Source organism: Acomys minous, assembly GCF_964271855.1.
Source record: "Acomys minous genome assembly, chromosome: 1".
In the NCBI taxonomy this organism is placed as follows: Eukaryota; Metazoa; Chordata; class Mammalia; order Rodentia; family Muridae; genus Acomys; species Acomys minous.
The window spans coordinates 33,129,016-33,147,070 of record NC_140483.1 but is presented as its reverse complement, the minus strand read 5'-3'; the positions used below and the strand labels follow the sequence as shown (position 1 = coordinate 33,147,070).

The following is an 18,055-nucleotide window of genomic DNA, read 5'->3' as shown; positions in this document are numbered from 1 at the left end:
ACCCTATTAAAATCTTCCATCTTGCCTCAAAGGTCTCAGACTGCATAGGCTAGAACTCCAGCACCTGCTAGACAACCTGCCTTGCTTAGAGGGGCTCCTCCTGCTTCCAACCAGCCAGAGATAGATCTCGTACTTTACCGCTCCATCGCATTCTGTGTACCATGGGTTTTCATTTTGATGATGGTTTTCACTTTCCTATCTGGTTGTAAGCTTTTAGAATCCCTGAGTCTGGTATAACCCAGAAGCCGGATGGAATCTCTTAATCCTAAAAGAAGTAGATTTAGTGCACACAGACCCTCAAGTCCATGATGGTAAAGCTTGGGTTCCCCTGTTGGCTTACAGCTCTGTGGAAACCATGCCTCCAGCTCATGCTGTCCAGAGACGCGGCTTGCTCCCGCACCCCTCTCTGCAGAGACCTTCCTCAGAGAAAGATCAACACCTAAACAAAATGCTTGTCAGTCAGCAACATTATCTGAAGGACCTGAAGTCACAAAGAGAATCGCATCTCAAACCAAAGAGCAATGCACTTCAGAATGCATCTTTCTGCTCTCGTTTCTTCTCAACCCCTTCACACTACCTCATTATTTTCATGAGTCCCCCTTCTTCCTGTTCCCTTCTTTTCTCTCCACTTTCTGAGGCTAAAACCGTCCTCCTTGGCTCCTTATCACAAATGTCATCATGGAGGGGAGTTGAAGGATACACTGGAAGTCTCATCCCCTACTGGCCTCTTAGCTACACTTAAAAAAAAATTATCCCAGACCTTGCCTTTGAATTTCCCCACAGTCCTACTACAACACTTAGCACACAGTTGATGACCAGGAAACATTGTCGAACCATTAACAAAAGGGCCTGGTTGGCCCAGAAGCCTACGGGTGTGTTAAATGTGGCAAGCACTTGACAGAGTAAAACCATGTGTCCATGGCCCTGACCTTTCTGCTGTACCCGAGAACCGCATTCTTCTCCAAAGCTCACAGGGTAGAGCCATCCAGAGTCAGGAAATGCATAGCTCAAATTAAAATAAGGCAGCAATAAAGTGACACACAAATGTGTGGCTGTAAACGCTGAGGGGACTTCACTTAATCAAGCAAAAGGACACAGGGCTTCTATCGCAGCATAATGCAAAGGCATTTTATTACTCTGGCAATTGCCAAAAAAAAAAAAAAAGTCAAATGACTTTATGGGGGCTTCTTCTAAATTACCTTTATTAATGCATGTAATATTATTGAAAAATTATACTACAGAGTAAATGTTCCATTGAGCTACAAGTTGCCCGCAGGAATGTGTTGTAAATATACATGGGTGAATATGTTACTATCTTTACAACCCACTTTGCACTCGCTACAGCTTTCTAAAACCAACCTACCACTGAGGCCCGGGAAGGGTGTGGGAATCTTGCCGTGAATATCCACCACAGGTAGGCCTGCAGCACCTGGAGGCACAGGCATTGTCTTTAAGGATGATAACTTATTTGGGAGTTGCCTCTGGACATTTTTGCAGACTCCTTGGATCTTTCTGATACGTTGGCATTTGCTTTTAGAAACCTGTTCTGGCTGATTTGAATAAATATGGTCTGGGGCCGTTGACAGGACTTTTCATATTTATTGCAGTTTAATGCCTGAAAACAGAATGACTAATGGCTGAGGCCCGCCAAGGTGATGTGGGTGAAAGCTTTCTCCTCTTTCCTCCTGTCACTCTGTGTGCATCTGTCTCGATGGGTGGGAGGGGGCAATGCAGTTTGTTGTGATTTGCAGGGATTATTGCATACTTTCTTCTTATGCCCTGAGTCAGCCCTAAAACCATGCTCTCACTCTCAATGTCCAATGATCCAAGGGACATAACTTGAGAGCCCTAGGTCCCAGAACAGGTGTTCAAACCCACCTCTCTTCCGATCCATCTTTGAGCACCTCTTCAGACGTGACCCCAGGGCTCCGCATTCTAACTGATTTTCTTCTTGCTTTTGCCTGAGTCTCCAACTATGCTAAGCCAAACTAATGGGAGTCATCTTGTCCTAATTTATGAGGCTATTTTACATGTCCTGCAGCTTTTTTTCCCACAGTGATGCCTACAAACTATTTGAAAATGGATACAGGAAAGGGGCGGGGGTGGGGGCGGGGAGACTCGGGGAAACAAGAGAAAGCCATATGTAAAAGAAGAGGCAGATGGAGCAAACTCAGACTGACCATGCTGCCCACCTGCACCCTTCCAAGAACTGCCCCACCCCCCTCAACTCCCACTTCCCCAACTCAGATGATGAGTATGCAGTCACTGTGCAGTGAAGCCGCAGCCTGGCAAACCTACTAACAGATGCCGCTCTGTCCCTCTGTCCCCAATGCAGCTAGATTCTGGCTGGGAAGACTTCCAAATGTAAAATGCACCATGCTGCTTCGTCACTGGACAGTTCTGTTTAGTAATTCACTCTCCTTTTTTTTTTTTTTTTTTTTTTTTTTTTTTTTTTTTTGCTTGTTGAATCCCTACTGCTTCAGGTTTAAGGCTTTTTGGTTTGGTTTGGTTCATTTTTTAAAGCCTTTCCTTGTATTTTTTCTTTTATCTCAACAATATAATCAAGTATTATAGGAGAATAGCGGGTGAATTCTTAAGAAGGGGAGAAGAGAGCATGGCTGTACTCAGACAATCTTAGGACTAGACTGCAGCAATGTTTTCCCCAAGCAGCTAAAGGGGAAACTTGGAGGCCCCCCATTCCCCCCTCCCCGGCTACTTCAGACCTTCCATGGGTCTCCTGTAGAACGTGGACTCCCACAATCTTTAGATTGGTGTGTGCACACGGGGTGTAAACATTCACTGTTGTGTGTAGGGCGTGTACGTACAGAATAAACCTAATGAGGGGAGGACTGAGAACTAAGCAGAAGCTTCGGAAATGTAAAAGTCCTAAGTGACTTCAGAACAGAAGAAAATGGATGGCAGAAAGCTGAGAGGATACACATTCGCTGAAGGCTGAGGCTGACCTAGATTAGTTCACAAGCAGCTCAAAGTAAGAAAGAGGTTACGTTTTCCAGAAAATATGAGGATAAATAACCCTAATGTTGAGTCGCTTCTCGGAGCCTCAGTTCACTCACTTACCAACCTGTGTTAATGCCAGTCATGTTTCAGGCACCGTCCTAATTACTGGAGAAACAGAAATAACTCAGAGATGCATAAATTACACGTGGCTTCTCCATGTGGGGCTGGAGTGTGTCTCAGGGACTAGAGTTCACAGGAAGCCCTAGGTTTGATCCTTGGCACCATATAAACCGAGCATAGTGGAATATGGTGCCTGTGGTTCTAGCACTCTGGAAGTTAAGGCAAGGAGATCATAGGTTCAAGATTACCCCTGGCCACATGGCAAGTTCAAAGTCAGTATGGGTTCCATCCAGAAGGCATGCATACCTCTGATGATATATGTAGGGGGGGATCCAGAGATACTTAACTCAGAATAGGAATCCCATTCAACTGCCTCAAACTCTTGCTATCCCAACTCTTGGTCCCGTGCCTTCCTAGCCTCAGAGTATGAACCAAAGCAAATCCTTTCTTAAGTTGCTTCTGTCAGGTATTGCTTATCACAATAAGGAAAGTAACTAATACAACATGTGCAGTCACCTTCATCCTCAGCCCGCTTCTTAGAGAAAGAAGAGTAACCATAAGAGTGATTCTGCCATTCCCGCCAACTAATCCACCAGCCAGCTTTCTTTCACAGCTGTGTCCGCCTTCTTGGAAAGCTTCTTGGAAGCTTCTTGGAAAGCAGACCTACTTGAATACTAGCTCCACCCTCCCTCAGGATCTCAGTCCAGAAGATAGCCTGCTATATCTATTTTCCTCTGCTCTAAAGTCATTCATGTGATCAGTGATCAGTTCTCAGAGGTCCATCCTACTGGACCTGTTTACAGCTCTTAACTTAAAATGGATTTGCCGTCCTCTTCATGTTGACATTAGAATCTACTCTCTGGATTCTCCTCTCACCTCAGCATGTGCCTCGTCCCATTCTTCTTTGCTAGTTCCTCCTTACCCATCAAGTCTCTTACGTGTCAGTATGCCCTTTGATTCTGCAGTAAGTGGAATAAGGTAAGTGGTGTGCTAACTGCTAGGGAAATGGCAGAAAGGTTACCGTTTAATAGTTCAGCAGAGGCTCCCAGCTACACTGTGGGAGGAATGGAGTCTGATGCTGGTCAGGTCCCCTCCTTGGCACTATAAATGGCAGCTGGGAGGCACATGGGGATGTATGCAAGATTCCCTGGAAGCAGGAGATAATTGATTATTTGGTCCAAGAAAAGAACCAGAGTTTACATGGTCAGTTGTCAGCCCACGTGTTGTTATCATAAAAGGTGAAGCTTACCAGGAGCCTTTGCTTCTAGAAGGTACTCTGATTATACCTAGTACCTGGAAATGGATGTGCCTCACCCTGTAAGCTCCCTGAGCTTTCCTTGGGAAGCCAGCGTGTTGCTGGATTTTAAATATATGATCTGAGTACACCCTGAGAGCTTCACATGCTGGTTCCTTGGGACCACACACTGAGACATTTTGCGAGAAAATTTACCAGAAGACAGATGGCACAGAGCCTCACACAACTGAAAAGACAAAGGAGAAAACAAAAACAGTGATCCTTCAAGAACCAGAGCTCCAGGGGCAGGCAGAGGAGCAGTCACTCCCCCCACCCCCCGGGCCTTTTTAGTGGCCTTCTAATGGAGCAGCTATGGTCTTGGTGACCCAACAGCTAAGCTTGAAGTTTATAGATTAAATTGTCCCACATTTCTTCATTTTGAATATTCTTTGAGCTCATTACATTGGCTCAGAATGAACACTCTAAATTTAGACCCAAACTCTTCTGTGTTTCCAAGGGAACTGTAAATTACTTTGTGAACGCACATACAACACAGCCAGCAAAATCTGTTTGATGAAGCCTTCCCTTACACTCGGTGTCAAAGGCATCTAATAAATTGTTGCCTTGCCTAGACTCCTGGACAGTAGCTGACAGCCCAGACAGATTGCCTTTCCTTCTCCATACACTACGTCTGTAGGAGACTCTGAGGCTGGGGCTCAGCTCACAAGCCCCCAAAGTCCCACACTGATCCTATGGAGGGATGTCGGATGCAGAAAAGAGTCAAAATTGCTTCTGATGTGCAATCTCATATGGCGGAGCTCAGGCAGCCCTCAAAGTTTCACATTCGCCTTTATAGCAAAGATGGAAGAATAAATGACAAAGATGGAATAATGAAGTCTGTGAAGTATTTATTATGAGGTTAGTGGAGCACTGGGCTCTGAATTCATCTACATAAAGTGGAAATGGCAATGGCCTATACAATATTGAAATTTACTTATTTCTCATGCAAAGAAGTCTAGACAGAGCCAGGCCAGGGTTGATACGGTGGACACACAGTATTGTTGTGAGCTCAAGCTTTTACTATCTTCTCTCCAGCCTTGTTGGTGTGTAATTTCCACTTGCAAGTCCTCTGGGAGGCCAAGATGGCTCCTATTCTTCCAGACATCATGCTAGGGGCACAGGTCAACAGAAGGAGGAAGGACAGTAAAAGAGCAAAGTGGATGCAAACCTCAGCAGGTCAGCACATTACACGTGCAATGTACCCATGTTCTCACATACACTTGCATATCACTGCCCCTGTCTTGATCACCTGGCCACTCCTAGTAAGAAATGGCAATGAATGCCCCCACATATTATGTGTGAATGTCCACAGGGAAAGATGAGATGCTTTTGCAGCCTTGGCTCCAATTATCCTGCAGTCAGGTGAGGAACAGAGGATATGAGGGAGGCTCATTGACATAACTATATTGTGCAATATATCATTATAGAAAGAACGATGATAGGAGCAAACACAGGAGATGTGAGCCCTTAGAAAACGGAGAAAAGGAAAAGAAAAAAATAGGAGAAAAGGAAAAGAGAATAAATACAAGGAGGAAAGGACTAAAGAAGAGTAGAAAAGACAATAGGGAATAAGAAAAGGTGGAGAAATAAAGAGAATGCTAACAGGAAAGAGGAAGGAGCGGGTAACTGAGACATTTTAGGTTACCTGAAAAGCAAGGCACTTCCTTTATGAAGGATGTTTGCTTTATGGATGCGTTTTGCTTTCTTTTTCTAGGGCTCTTTGTTTTTCCTTGTGCTTTCCCAGTTGTGGGGTTCTCTGCTTCTCCTTATAAATTAAAAATATCCCTAGTTCTTCTCCTATAATGCCTAGAAAATGGGATCCGTATTCCTCTATCTTCGGTATACTTTGACAATCAGTTCACCAGATCAATACTCAGAGACCTTTACCATAAGGTCAGGTGCATCTCATATGTTGACATTGCTGCCAAGTTAAGTGACTCCTCCCAGACCAGCCTCTGCAACAGGATTCCCTATGCTATGCCTTCCACCTATGACATGCAGCTCTTACTTTAAGTCCCCCACTCAGCAACCAAATCGGCTCTCCATCTCTTCCCATAGGATCCTCCATTTCTTCCCTATAATTCTTTCTTCAGTCTTGCCAGTTGTAGCAATGATATTTCAAGACTTGATGGAGACACACATGTTGTCATCACCATCCATAGCTTACAGAAAGAAAAAGAGGATAGTGGACTCCTGTGACAGTTAGGACTAGCCAGTCTCCTTACTAGTCACCTTTTACAGAGGCAACCATTTGTTTTCCTCAGCTTTGTGTCCTGGATTTTAAAAAAACAGAAAATCGCCATAATGGCCATGGCTGTCCTGGGTGACTCTGCCAGAAGCATTGGTTCCTCCTCTTCTGCCTAAGATATGGCCCCACTGAAAGAGAAGCTATAACCAGAGGAAGCTTTCCTGGCAGTGCAGAGGGAAAGATGCAGTACTGGTTGATTTTTGTCAAGTTGACACAAACCTAGGCATATCTGGAAAGAAGAAATCTTAATTGAGAAACTGCCTCCATAAGATTAGGTGTAGGCAAGCCTGTAGGGCAATTTCTTCATTAATGATTAACGTAGGAAGGCCAAATAAACTCGTTCTTCCCCAAATTGCTTTAAGTCATAGTGTTTTATAGCAGCAATAGAAACCTAACTAAGACAGATGCCCACTGCAGTGAGATGACTTTGACTCTGGCCCTTTCTAGAACCTATACTTCTGAAACAATGCTAGTTCAACTCTCCACAGTAGGAAGAGGAGGAAAGGATAAAAACTGTGCTATCCATAGTAGCAGCTTGGAATTTAAGCTCACATAGAACAGCCTGTGTTCTCAGATCTGTTTTGCATTATCGTCAACACCAAATGCACTGCTCTCTGTACATGGTAGGAAATTAATAATTCTTGTTAAACACAGAAGAAAATGTCTATTATCTCTTAGCACCACACAGTTTTGAGATGCAAACATAAATATCTTTTAAAATACCAAACCTGTGCAAAAATAAAATATCCAAGGAAGAGTTTCATATTCTGATGCTTCTCCTCGTCAATTTTTCTCTTCCCTAAAGGTCCATTCGATACAGTCTCTAACTGAAGAAGAGTTTGGAGAATGCCCATGCTAAATGTCATGCAAATGAATATACAGGATGTAGGCCTTATGGGAACTTCACTCTTGAAATAGGTACTCTGATGAGAAAAAGTAGATGATGAGGTCAAACATTTCCCTCAGCCCAGATAGACACCTGCAAAATAAGGATTCTCAAATTGGACCCCAGAGAGACTTCAAAATGCTGAGTAGAATTAAAATGAAATTTTTCTTTTCTTACAAAACAGCATTTTTTTTCCTTGTGGCATGATATGAAAACAACTTTTACTCCGGTTTTCATTTTTTTCTCCAACTAATATCATTTTAGTGGGGCTTCTTCAGCATATGACAGATATAAAGAAACTTTATCCAAAGACAATGAAAAGGAAATTGAGAAAATATTTGAAGGATTTGGGGGATGAAAAACACAGCATTCTCCAGGCACAAAGAAAAAGCACCAACCATCTGAGAAGGAGATACTTATGCTGTGTAGGAGAGCAAATACGGGGCCACTACATCACCACATCGCTACAACCAGACTACAATAGTTTCTTTATCTCCTAAAGCAACCCACACACACTACTCTCTAATTCCATGAGTTGAAGTCTGTGTCTATTGTGCAATTCCATTCTTACGTCCATTTCATAGAGGAAGAAATTGGTGCAGGAATAGTCACCCAGCCATCAACTGCCAGGTTCAGGGTTCATGGCAAAGGCAAATCCTGAGTCTACCCACGTAAGCACTAACTATGTGCTTGTCACCTCCCATATCTCTATATTTATAATCTGTGTCTTCATCTACATCTCTATTCTAAGCCTGCATTTACATCTTCATCTATCTTGGTGATTCACAAATCATGCTTATATACTAGGGACTCTGAAATTTTCTAAAAAGAAATCTATTGAACTCTGCTGACTTACTAGATTCTCAAGTTTACTGGACCCAAGGAACCTTCTTCAGGCACTTCTTTTATTTTATTTTATTTTGTTTGCTTCTTTACTTAGCTTCAATGAAGAACTAGTGCTATAGAGAGTTCTATGGCATCATGAAAAATAATCTGAAGGACTCAATTTGGAAAACTAAAGGGGAGAACTTGTAAAAGGCCAGTTTCAGCTTTCTGTTTTAGTTCCACCAGTATAGAGATCACTCAAAATCTAGAGGAGAGTTGTTCATTTCCAGGAACTAAAATGAGTTTAAGTTTGGTTTAAGTTTAAGTTTAAGTTTAAGTTGGTAAATATGGAAAACAATACATTCTGTCTCTGGGTAGCCAATTAGTTGCTTAAATAGCTAATGACGGATGCTACAAGAGACAAATCAAGAATAAACTAAGGGTGTAGTGAACATCTCTACATACACATGAAATGCAGCAAACGATGGAAGAAAAGTCTTGAAATTCTGACAGAAGAGATGTTTTTGAGTTTACACTTTAAACAAAAGCTTTAAATGTATCTCTTGTTATATGGCCACCATGTAATGTTGTTCCTGATGTGTGTTCAAACACTATTTGCTGATTTAAGCAAATGTACGATCTTGAGCAATTTACTTAACCACCTGGAGCCTTAGTTTCCTCAATATAATTTGAAGATGATAGTAACAGTGTCAACTTCCAGGACTGCTCAGAAAATTAAACCAGATGATGTATTTGTAAGCGAGTTTTAATTTTAAAGGCTGGTGTAAATATCAGCTGCAAGTCTTGTCATCCTCAACAATAATGATCGTAGCAGCATTTGGAACACAGCCACACTAGTTCCATCAGTTCTCCCAGTCATGTCCTCCATACTTGTACAGAGAGCAGGGGGTACTGGCCAGCATGGGCATGCAGGAATACTCTGTGAGCTAACCCACAACATAGAGAGAGGTGGGGGAAAAGGCTAATGAAAGAGAGGCAACTGCTGACCAAATTAAGCTCCTGGCAGGGAGGAAAAGATACCTTGAAAAAAAAATCCTGCAGGGAGCCAGTGAGATGGATCATTGAGTAAAGGCCCTTGCAGCCAAGATTGAAGACCTGAGTTTAATCCCCTTGATCCTAGTAGGAGAGAACTGACTTCTGCAACTTGGCCTCTTACCTCCTCAAGCATGCTGTGGCGTGAGAAAATGTGTGTGCATGCGCGCGCGCACACACACACACACACACACACACACTATAATTTTTAAAACCTTAGATGCCAACTCATTGATTTGCTATTAGGGCACAATTACTGCCTAAAAGTATTTGCTCCCTTATACATTTTGAGGTTTACTTGTAAAGGAAGAATGCCCTTTTTTTTTTTAGCCTTTCCCTATGCTATTTTCCAAGGACAAACAACAGGCAGGGTGTCTACTCATAGATACAGACACTAATCCAACATCTATTTTGCTGTAATGCATTTCTTGGTGCCAGAGCAGAGGTGCCTGAGAAATGCAGCTTTTAAAAAGGAAAGAAAGAAAACACATGTTGCCAATACCTTATACTGCTGTAAACACCATGATAAATGCTTGGCTCGTCTTCCCAAAGTGTCTGCTACAGCCACCCTGATTCATAGCACACCCACAGACCCTCCAGGACTATTGGACATTTAAGGTCTGACAAGTCCTTGCTCTAAGTGCAGTAAGACACCCACAAGGTTCCAAAGACTTAGAATGGCAACAGAAGAAGAATATCACACGGGTCATATTTGTATGTACTCTGTACCAAAAGATATTATACTAAATATATAAAATATTATAGCAATGTAAAATATATTATCAAAGTATATTGTACCTGTTCATCTTTATGCACTCAGTGTGGCTCCTAGACAATTGAAAGTTGCTTATGTGGCTCATATTCAGTGGTTTAGATGATATGTTTATTGGACAACATTCCTCTAAAGAAAAGATTTTAAGATTTGTGATATATCCAAGAATCATAAAATCAATTTAGTGAACTAAAAATTGTATTTTTAAAGAAAGACAGAATAAATAGGTGAAAATTGAATTATAATATATAATTAAGGCAAGACTTGTTCTATGAAACTTTGGATTCAATTAATAATACATATGTGTATATATATAATATTTATCAGTTATTTCCAATGTGTTAGCATATTAGAAAGGGAGTGTATTTTTACAACCAATAGAGTGAAGAAGTTTGAACATCTGTTTTCTATTTTTTTTTTCATCTGTTTTCTAAATGATCTGTGATGCGTCAGGGCGTTCTCACTTGGCACCAGAAGGCTATGATTTGTCTGACTAGGGAGAGTGGAAGAAAAGCTAGGCTGATGGCTGTAGCTTTCAAGTTCAGCTCATGGAAACTGTCCACCTTCCCCTGGGCTTGCACTAAATAGCACCAGAACTGCTCTTTTCTATCTTCTGATTCATCTATGAATCACGAAAGTACAGAGGCCGGCTCAGGAAGCAGCTACAGCACCAGCGTCCAGGCTAGCCAAGCACCTGCTCGAGCCCTGAGAGATGATTCTGTGAGCAAACACCACATGCCAGCATCAAGATGCCCAGGGAGCATCTCATAGGATAATTAGATCTTCGGCTATTGGCTTTATATGTGGGGATGCTTTTCTTCCTTCAGCTCATGCCAGCCTGGCAGGAAGCATTCCTCTGCAGACTATTCTCAATTTCACGAACAAATTCTCTGTCCCTTGGGGTAATTATATTAGAAAAATGAGGTGGCTGCACCTTTCCAGAAGTTGGATCTCACTGAGTGCAGCAGAGTCCTAAAGCAGCTTCCGTCGGAGAGTCAAAGATCCTGTTCATGATTGATGTAGGACCCGGCAACATTCTGCTAATCCATGATTAAATAACCCCTGCCTTCCACGGGCAGGAGCTGCTGGGGCCATCGAAAGCAGTGGTCCCGACTTTACCCTGTTGATGCAAGGCCACTGAAGTCTTGGCCTCCTGCACTGTGACACTTTCTTGCTCTCAGACTTGCCTTGGAAAAGTTAACAGTGGAAGCTTTCTGTTTCTAGCCACAAGTCTATACGGATGCTGAATAAATGCTAGACTTTACCAATTCAAGCACAGAGGCAGTGCATGGGGAGAGAGAAGACAAGCACGGCTCACTGCTCCTAGCTTCCATTATTGTCGCGGGGGTACATTTTAATAGTCCGTAAGGACACTTCTTCAGGAACTGACATCACAGGCTTTTCCAGAAGCTGCTTCTGTTCCTGTGATCGTGAATGACCCAAGATGTTTGTTTTGACAACGCCTGTTAGCAAAAGCTCCATTCAGCTTGAGCCCCACAGACCACCTGAAAGGACCTTGCCAGCTGAGCTCCAGCAGTTTTAAGAGTGCATATTTTTTGGTACACTCTTTGTATAAATGCTTAATATCCATCATGTACTAGATGGTTGAGATAACCAAGTGAGATCAATGCTGTGACTACTTCCATGTTGGAGATGAGGAAACTGAGAATCCAAAAACTCATCATTCGACTAGATGTCAGGCCTATACAATCCCCAACCCTCTCTGCCATGGCAGTGCCTTGTCTCTTACTTCAAGTATTTTTTAAATTTGCAAATATTAATGCTAAAAGGGAGAAGAAGTATGTTAAGTTTTATAGAGAATAGCCTTGTGTTTTCATCTAAAATGTTGTGTGTGAGAGATCATTTATTAGGAACCTGTGAAAAAGCACCATGAGAAAAACAAAAGCAGATAAATAATAAATGAAGGATACATTTCTGGACAGATTAAATTTGGGGAAAAAATTTAAATTTATTTATTTATTTTGTCTTGTTTTTTAGTATAGCTCCTTACCATTTCTTTTCTTTTCTAAACTTATTTTTTAATTTATTCACTTTATAGCCCAATATTAGCCCCCTCCCTCATCTCTTCCAGGGCCCCTTTCTACCCTCTTCCCTCCTGTGTCCTTCCCCTAGTACTCAGAGAGGGTGAGCCCTTCTCCCCCATCAACTGACCCCAGCCCATCAAGTCTCATCAGGACTGCCTGTATCCTCTTTCTCTGTGGCCTGATAAGGTGCCCCACAAGGGGTAAGTGATCAACAGAGTCCATGGCAACAGCCCCTACCCCCCTTATTAGGGTACCCCTATGGAGACTGAGCTTCCTATTGGCAACAGCTGAGCAAGAGGGCCTCAATCCTCCACATGCATGGTCCTCGTTTGGTGTGTCAGTCTCTGAGGGACACCCTGGGCACAGATTTGTTGGCTCTGTTGGTCTTCTTGCGGTCCCCTGTCCCCTCTGGGTCCTTCTATCTGCCCCCCCCACTCTTCCATAAGACTCCTTGCCCTCTGTCCAAAGTTTGGCTGTGAGACTCACCTTCTGCTTCCATGCCCTGCTGGGTGAAGTCTTTCAGAGGACCTCAATGGTAGGCTTCAGAGCTGTTCCCTCTCTTAAACAGTTTCCAATGTCTATTCTATTTGTCCTTCTGAATGAGAATCAAGCATCCTCCCTAGGATTCTCTTTTGGGTCTGTGGATTATAATATGGTTCTCCTATATCATATGGCTAATATCCACTTATAAGTGAGTATACACCATGCATGTCCTTCTGGGTCTGGGTTACTTCACTCAGGATAATCTTTTCCAGCTCCAACCATTTCCTGCAAATTTCAAGATGTCCTTATTTTTGACAGCTGCATAGTATTCCATTGTGTAGATGTACCACAGTTTCTTTATCCATTCTTCAGTTGAGGGGTATCTGGGTTGTTTCCAGTTTCTGGCTATTATGAATAACACCACTATGAACATAGTTAAGAAAATGGCCTTGTTGTATGATAGAGCATCTTTTGGGTATATGCCCAGGAGTGGTGTTGCTGAGTCTTGAGGTAGAGCTGGTCCCAATTTTCTGAGAAAGCACCAGATTGATTTCCAAAATGGTTGTACAAGTTTGTACTCCCCCCAGCAATGGAGAAGTGTTCCCCTTTTTCTACATTCATGCCAGCTGTCACTTGAGTTTTTTATTTTAGCCATTCTGATAGGTGTAAGATGGAATCTCAGAGTCATTTTGATTTGCATTTCCCTGATGGGGAATTGAGCATTTCTTTAAGTGCTTCTTGGCCATGCGATATTCTTCTGTTGAGAATTCTGTTTAGTTCTATACCCTGTATTTTAAATGGATTATTTGGTGTGTTAGTCTTTAATTTCTTGAATTCATATACATATATGAAGATCTTTCCCAGATTGTAGGTTGTCATTTTATTTTAATGACAGTGTCCTTTGATTTACAAAAACTTTTCGGTTTCATGTAGTCCCATTTATTAATTGTTGATCTTAGAGTTTGAGCTGTTGCTGTTCTGTTCAGCAAGTTGTCTCCTGTGCCAATGAGTTCAACTCTCTTCCCCACTTTAGTGTTTCTGGTTTTATGTTAAGGTCCTTGATCCACTTGGACTTGAGTTTTGTACAGGGTGATAAATATGAATCTATTTGTACTTTTATACATGTAGACTTCTAGTTAGAGCAGTACCATTTGTTGAAGAAGCTATCTTTTTTTCCATTGTATGGTTTTGGCTTCTTTGTCAAAAAGCCAAAAAGTGTCTGTAGGTGTGTGGGTTTATTTCTGGGTATTTGATACAATTCTGTTGATCAACCAGCCTAATTCTATGCCAGTACCATGCACTTTCTATTACTGTTGCTCTATAGTACAGCTTGAGATCAGGGATGGAGATTCCTCCAGAAGATTTTTTATTGTGCAGGATTGTCTTAGCTATTGTGGATTTTTTTATTTTCCATATGAAGTTGAGAATGGATCTTTCAAGATCTGTAAGGAATTGTGTTGGCATTTTTATGGGAATTGCTTTGAATCCATAGATTGCTTTTGGTAAGGTGGCCATTCTTACTATGTTAATTCTACTGATCCATGAGCATGGGAGATCTTTCCATCTTCTGATATCTTCTTCAATTTCTTTCTTCAGAGGCTTGAAGGTTTTTTTTTTTCATACAAGATTTTCACTTGCTTGGTTAGAGTTACACCAAGATACTTTATGGTTTTTGTGGCTGTCATGAAAGTTGTTGTTGTCCTAATTTCTTTCTTAACCCATTTGTCATTTGTATACAGGAGGGTACTGATTTTTTTAGTTGATTTTGTATCCAGTCACTTTGTTGAAAGTGTTTATCAGCTGTAGGAGTTCCCTGATAGAAAATTTGGGCTCACTTATGTATACTATCATATCAACTGTGACTAATGATAGCTTGACTTCTTCCTTTCATTGTACATGAGGATCTTTCTGAGCACAAGATCTTCCATCCTAATGAGCAGTTCCTACCTCACTTACGCATGGCCACATCCCTTTCTAAGTCACTTCAAACCATATCTTCTCTGTGGAAGCCCATGTGATAATGGGAGCCCAAAGACTTTCTTTCTTCATTTCCACTGGCCCCTGGCTGCAGTTTCCATCACTGCTAAATGTCTCCTCTGCAGACCCCCAGGTTCAACTGCCTGAAGATACTGCATCTCAGGTTGGTCAGAAAGGACAGTATCCTAAAAAATAATATATCTTATCTTCTAGAGTGCTTTCTCTAACACACCTTGTGCATTATTTCAATTGGACCTATATATTGGGTTATATAGCACAGCTATGGATTTAACATAATTCTATACATATTTATCTCAATAAGGAGAAATGTAGAAAAGCTTGCTACTTTACCAATATATGCCAAGGGTTTATAACTGGTGTGAATGTGTGTGTGTGTGTGTGCACACGCATGCACGCACACACGCATGCTGCCAGACAGGGAAAATGGAAAATCCACAGTGATCTGTGCAGCTCTCCACTGCTGCCTAACCAGGCCAACCTTCTGTCTGACCTGCTGGGCTCTTGGCTCAGCATGGCTGCTGATGTAAACCCAGGTCAGAATTAAGCCTGCCTTCTAACCCTACCTAAGCCTATAGTCACTAGGCAGTGCCTCCCTAAAGATAGCAAGCCCAAAGAACTTTTTAGTTTAAAGGCCCAATTGCCAAAAGGGCACAATTTCAATTATGAAAATAAACTCAGCAAAAGAAAGAAAGAAACCTAACTTAGTTTCTTTGACTGGGCCAGTGTACTAAAAAGATACAGCCTTTTCTACATGCTGCTGTTATTCTACAATGAATATATATTCTTTTTCTAATCAGACTTTTTCCTTTAACAACATAGGCACACTGATTTAACTTTATATTATTGGTGCCAGGATTCTGACGCCCCAAGGCCCACAGTGTTTGACTGGCATTCGCATACCTTGAACCCTTGACTTGGGAATTCTACCTCTTCTTTTAGTTCTGATCTTTGGGGGTCTAATGCCGCTCCGTAAATATTAATTGATCCTGGCATCACCTTTGGATTTGCTCCATTATTGTATCATGCCATTTTCTGTTGCTATAAAAAAGAACTCAAGATGAGGCTAAAAGTTTACTTGGCTAACAGCGATGGTGCCTAGGAAGGCCTAGGGTGGGGAACAGGCATCTGCTAGCATTTGCTGCGGGCTCCTTGCCATGTCATCACACGGGTGTCTCGGGAAGCATGTTAGCCCCACATCTCTTCCTTGTCTTAAAAAGCCACCACTGCCATCATGGGAGCCCAAACGCTATGACCTCATCTAATACTAAGCCTCCCCATAGCCCTACTTCCATGCTAATGTGGGGATTACGTTTCAAAATATGAACTATAGGTGATCACATTCAAACCACAGCACATTACCCCCTCAGTCCTCCTTAGCACCACACTCTCTCAGCCAGCTCAGGGCAAAGTCATGGCACAGACTGCTGCTGCCTCCCTCTAAAGCCTCACGTGCACCTGCTATAGCTGAGTGAGTAGAGTCGACTGCTGATACTTTGTGCCTTCTTTAACGGCCCATTTCAGGAACCACAGAGCCCACAAACAACCGATGAATAATTTAGGAATCCTTAGAATTCCTAAGAGATTGTAGTCTTGATTTACACCCTAATCAGTCCCACTTAGAAAAGAAAGTTGACTGTTTCCTGGGGGTTGTCAACCATCTTCATGAAACTATGTTCCCTCACTTGCGGGTCAGGAAGCACTGCCACAAATGGCACAGCGTCAAGGGATTCATCACACAAAGTTACCCAAATATCTGCAGTTCTGCTCAACACGATGATTGATTTAGCACATTCTCTAATGCTGGTGTTGAGAGAGTGAGGAGGAAAGATGAGTCCACAGCTGGATGTCCCAGAATGAACCTATGGTGTGCAAGTCAATGGAGAACACACACTCTTATTTTTATCTGGTAGCAGCTGATCTCACCTTACAGTCAATTACATGCCACACCATGGTTCATGTCGTAAATACTTTCATATGCATTTGACTCCCTATAAAGTAATTCCCACTTCACAGATAAGGAAACTGAGATGCAAAGTATTTACATGACTGCTGAAGCTCGTGAAACCAGTGTACAGAAATGACAGAAGATACAGACCCTGGGTCTCCAAATCACAATGTCCTGTCCACCAGATGTCTCTCCAGAATCTGCCTAAGGTGGCCCCTTGGAGGGACCCATCTACAACCATCTAGCAGATAACTGCCCCCATCAAATGCAAGGGCCAAGAAGACAGAGATCACTCCTTCATTTCTGAGAAGAAGCAAGTAAATCTACAGAGACTGACAGGGTTGAGTAATCAGAGACATGAGCCTTTCAGTGAAGATGGACACCTGATGGGTAAAGACGATTACGAGGTGTGGGCAGTCTGGCAGTTACCAAGGTCAATAACAAGCCACAATGTGGCTGGCAGCAGCAATCAAAACAAAAGTAAGAGAGGAAGACCTGTAATCCTGGAGCTATCAGTGAGAGAGGCTGGACCAGGGTCTAGAGGACTTGTCTCACCCTGACAGTCCACAGAGGTGATGGCTGGCGGGACAATGTGCCCTGCTCGTCTCAGGTTACCCACACTCCACACCACTCTCCCGCAACCCCTCCTTATCAGTGCAGAAAGGAGCACTTTAGAAACTTTAGAAGCAGGAAGACAAATTGATGAGAATAGTTCGGATACCCCAGTAGGTAAGTCTGACTGAAAATATATCATGTGCACTGTGTATAAGGGAGTGGGAGGGGGCACCACGCATCAGACTTAAGGTGCTGTGCCAGATGCTGGGATAAAAGATACCTCGTTTATGGCCCTGCCCTCTAGGGAGCTTTTCTTCAGAGGAAACAAACAAGTCTGCAGATAGCTGCTATGATAAGTGTAGCAACAAGTTCCGCTGGAATTCAGAAAAGGAAATGATTGTCACAATTTCTTTTTCTTTTATTAAAAGAACACTTCCCAGCCTACTAAAGCATTACGGGAGATGCAAAGACTTCGGAGTATGGTGTTGGGATCTTGGTACCCACATCTAAGGGCTGTGTGATGTCTGTAGGCAAATCATTTAATCTCCCAGTGCCTCAGTTTCTCTAGCTGTTATATTGTAGAAAGGGAGACGGGAGAGAGGGAAGAGGGGAAGGAGCAACCCAGGGGAGAAACAGAGACAGACAGACAGACAGACACAGACTGAAAGAGAGAGATGAGGTGGGTTTGTCCTTTAATATCTTGGGCCCAAAGCACGCACATGGTAGAGGGCCATGATGATGTCAGAGGTTGCTAAGAGAGCTAGAGGCAGGTATGCTAAGGCTATGCATGTATCAGTCAAAGAAAGCCATCCCCGCCCCTCATAGCATTGCAGGAGGATCGAATTCACAGACTTTTTATCAGCAATTCTTTCT

At 42.5% G+C, this 18,055-nt stretch overlaps 1 protein-coding gene across 3 annotated transcripts in view; it reads left to right on the top strand.

The window, feature by feature from the left end:
- Positions 1-18,055, top strand: part of TNR (tenascin R) — a 510,704-nt gene that overhangs the window by 398,228 nt on the left and 94,421 nt on the right. The window lies entirely within an intron of this gene.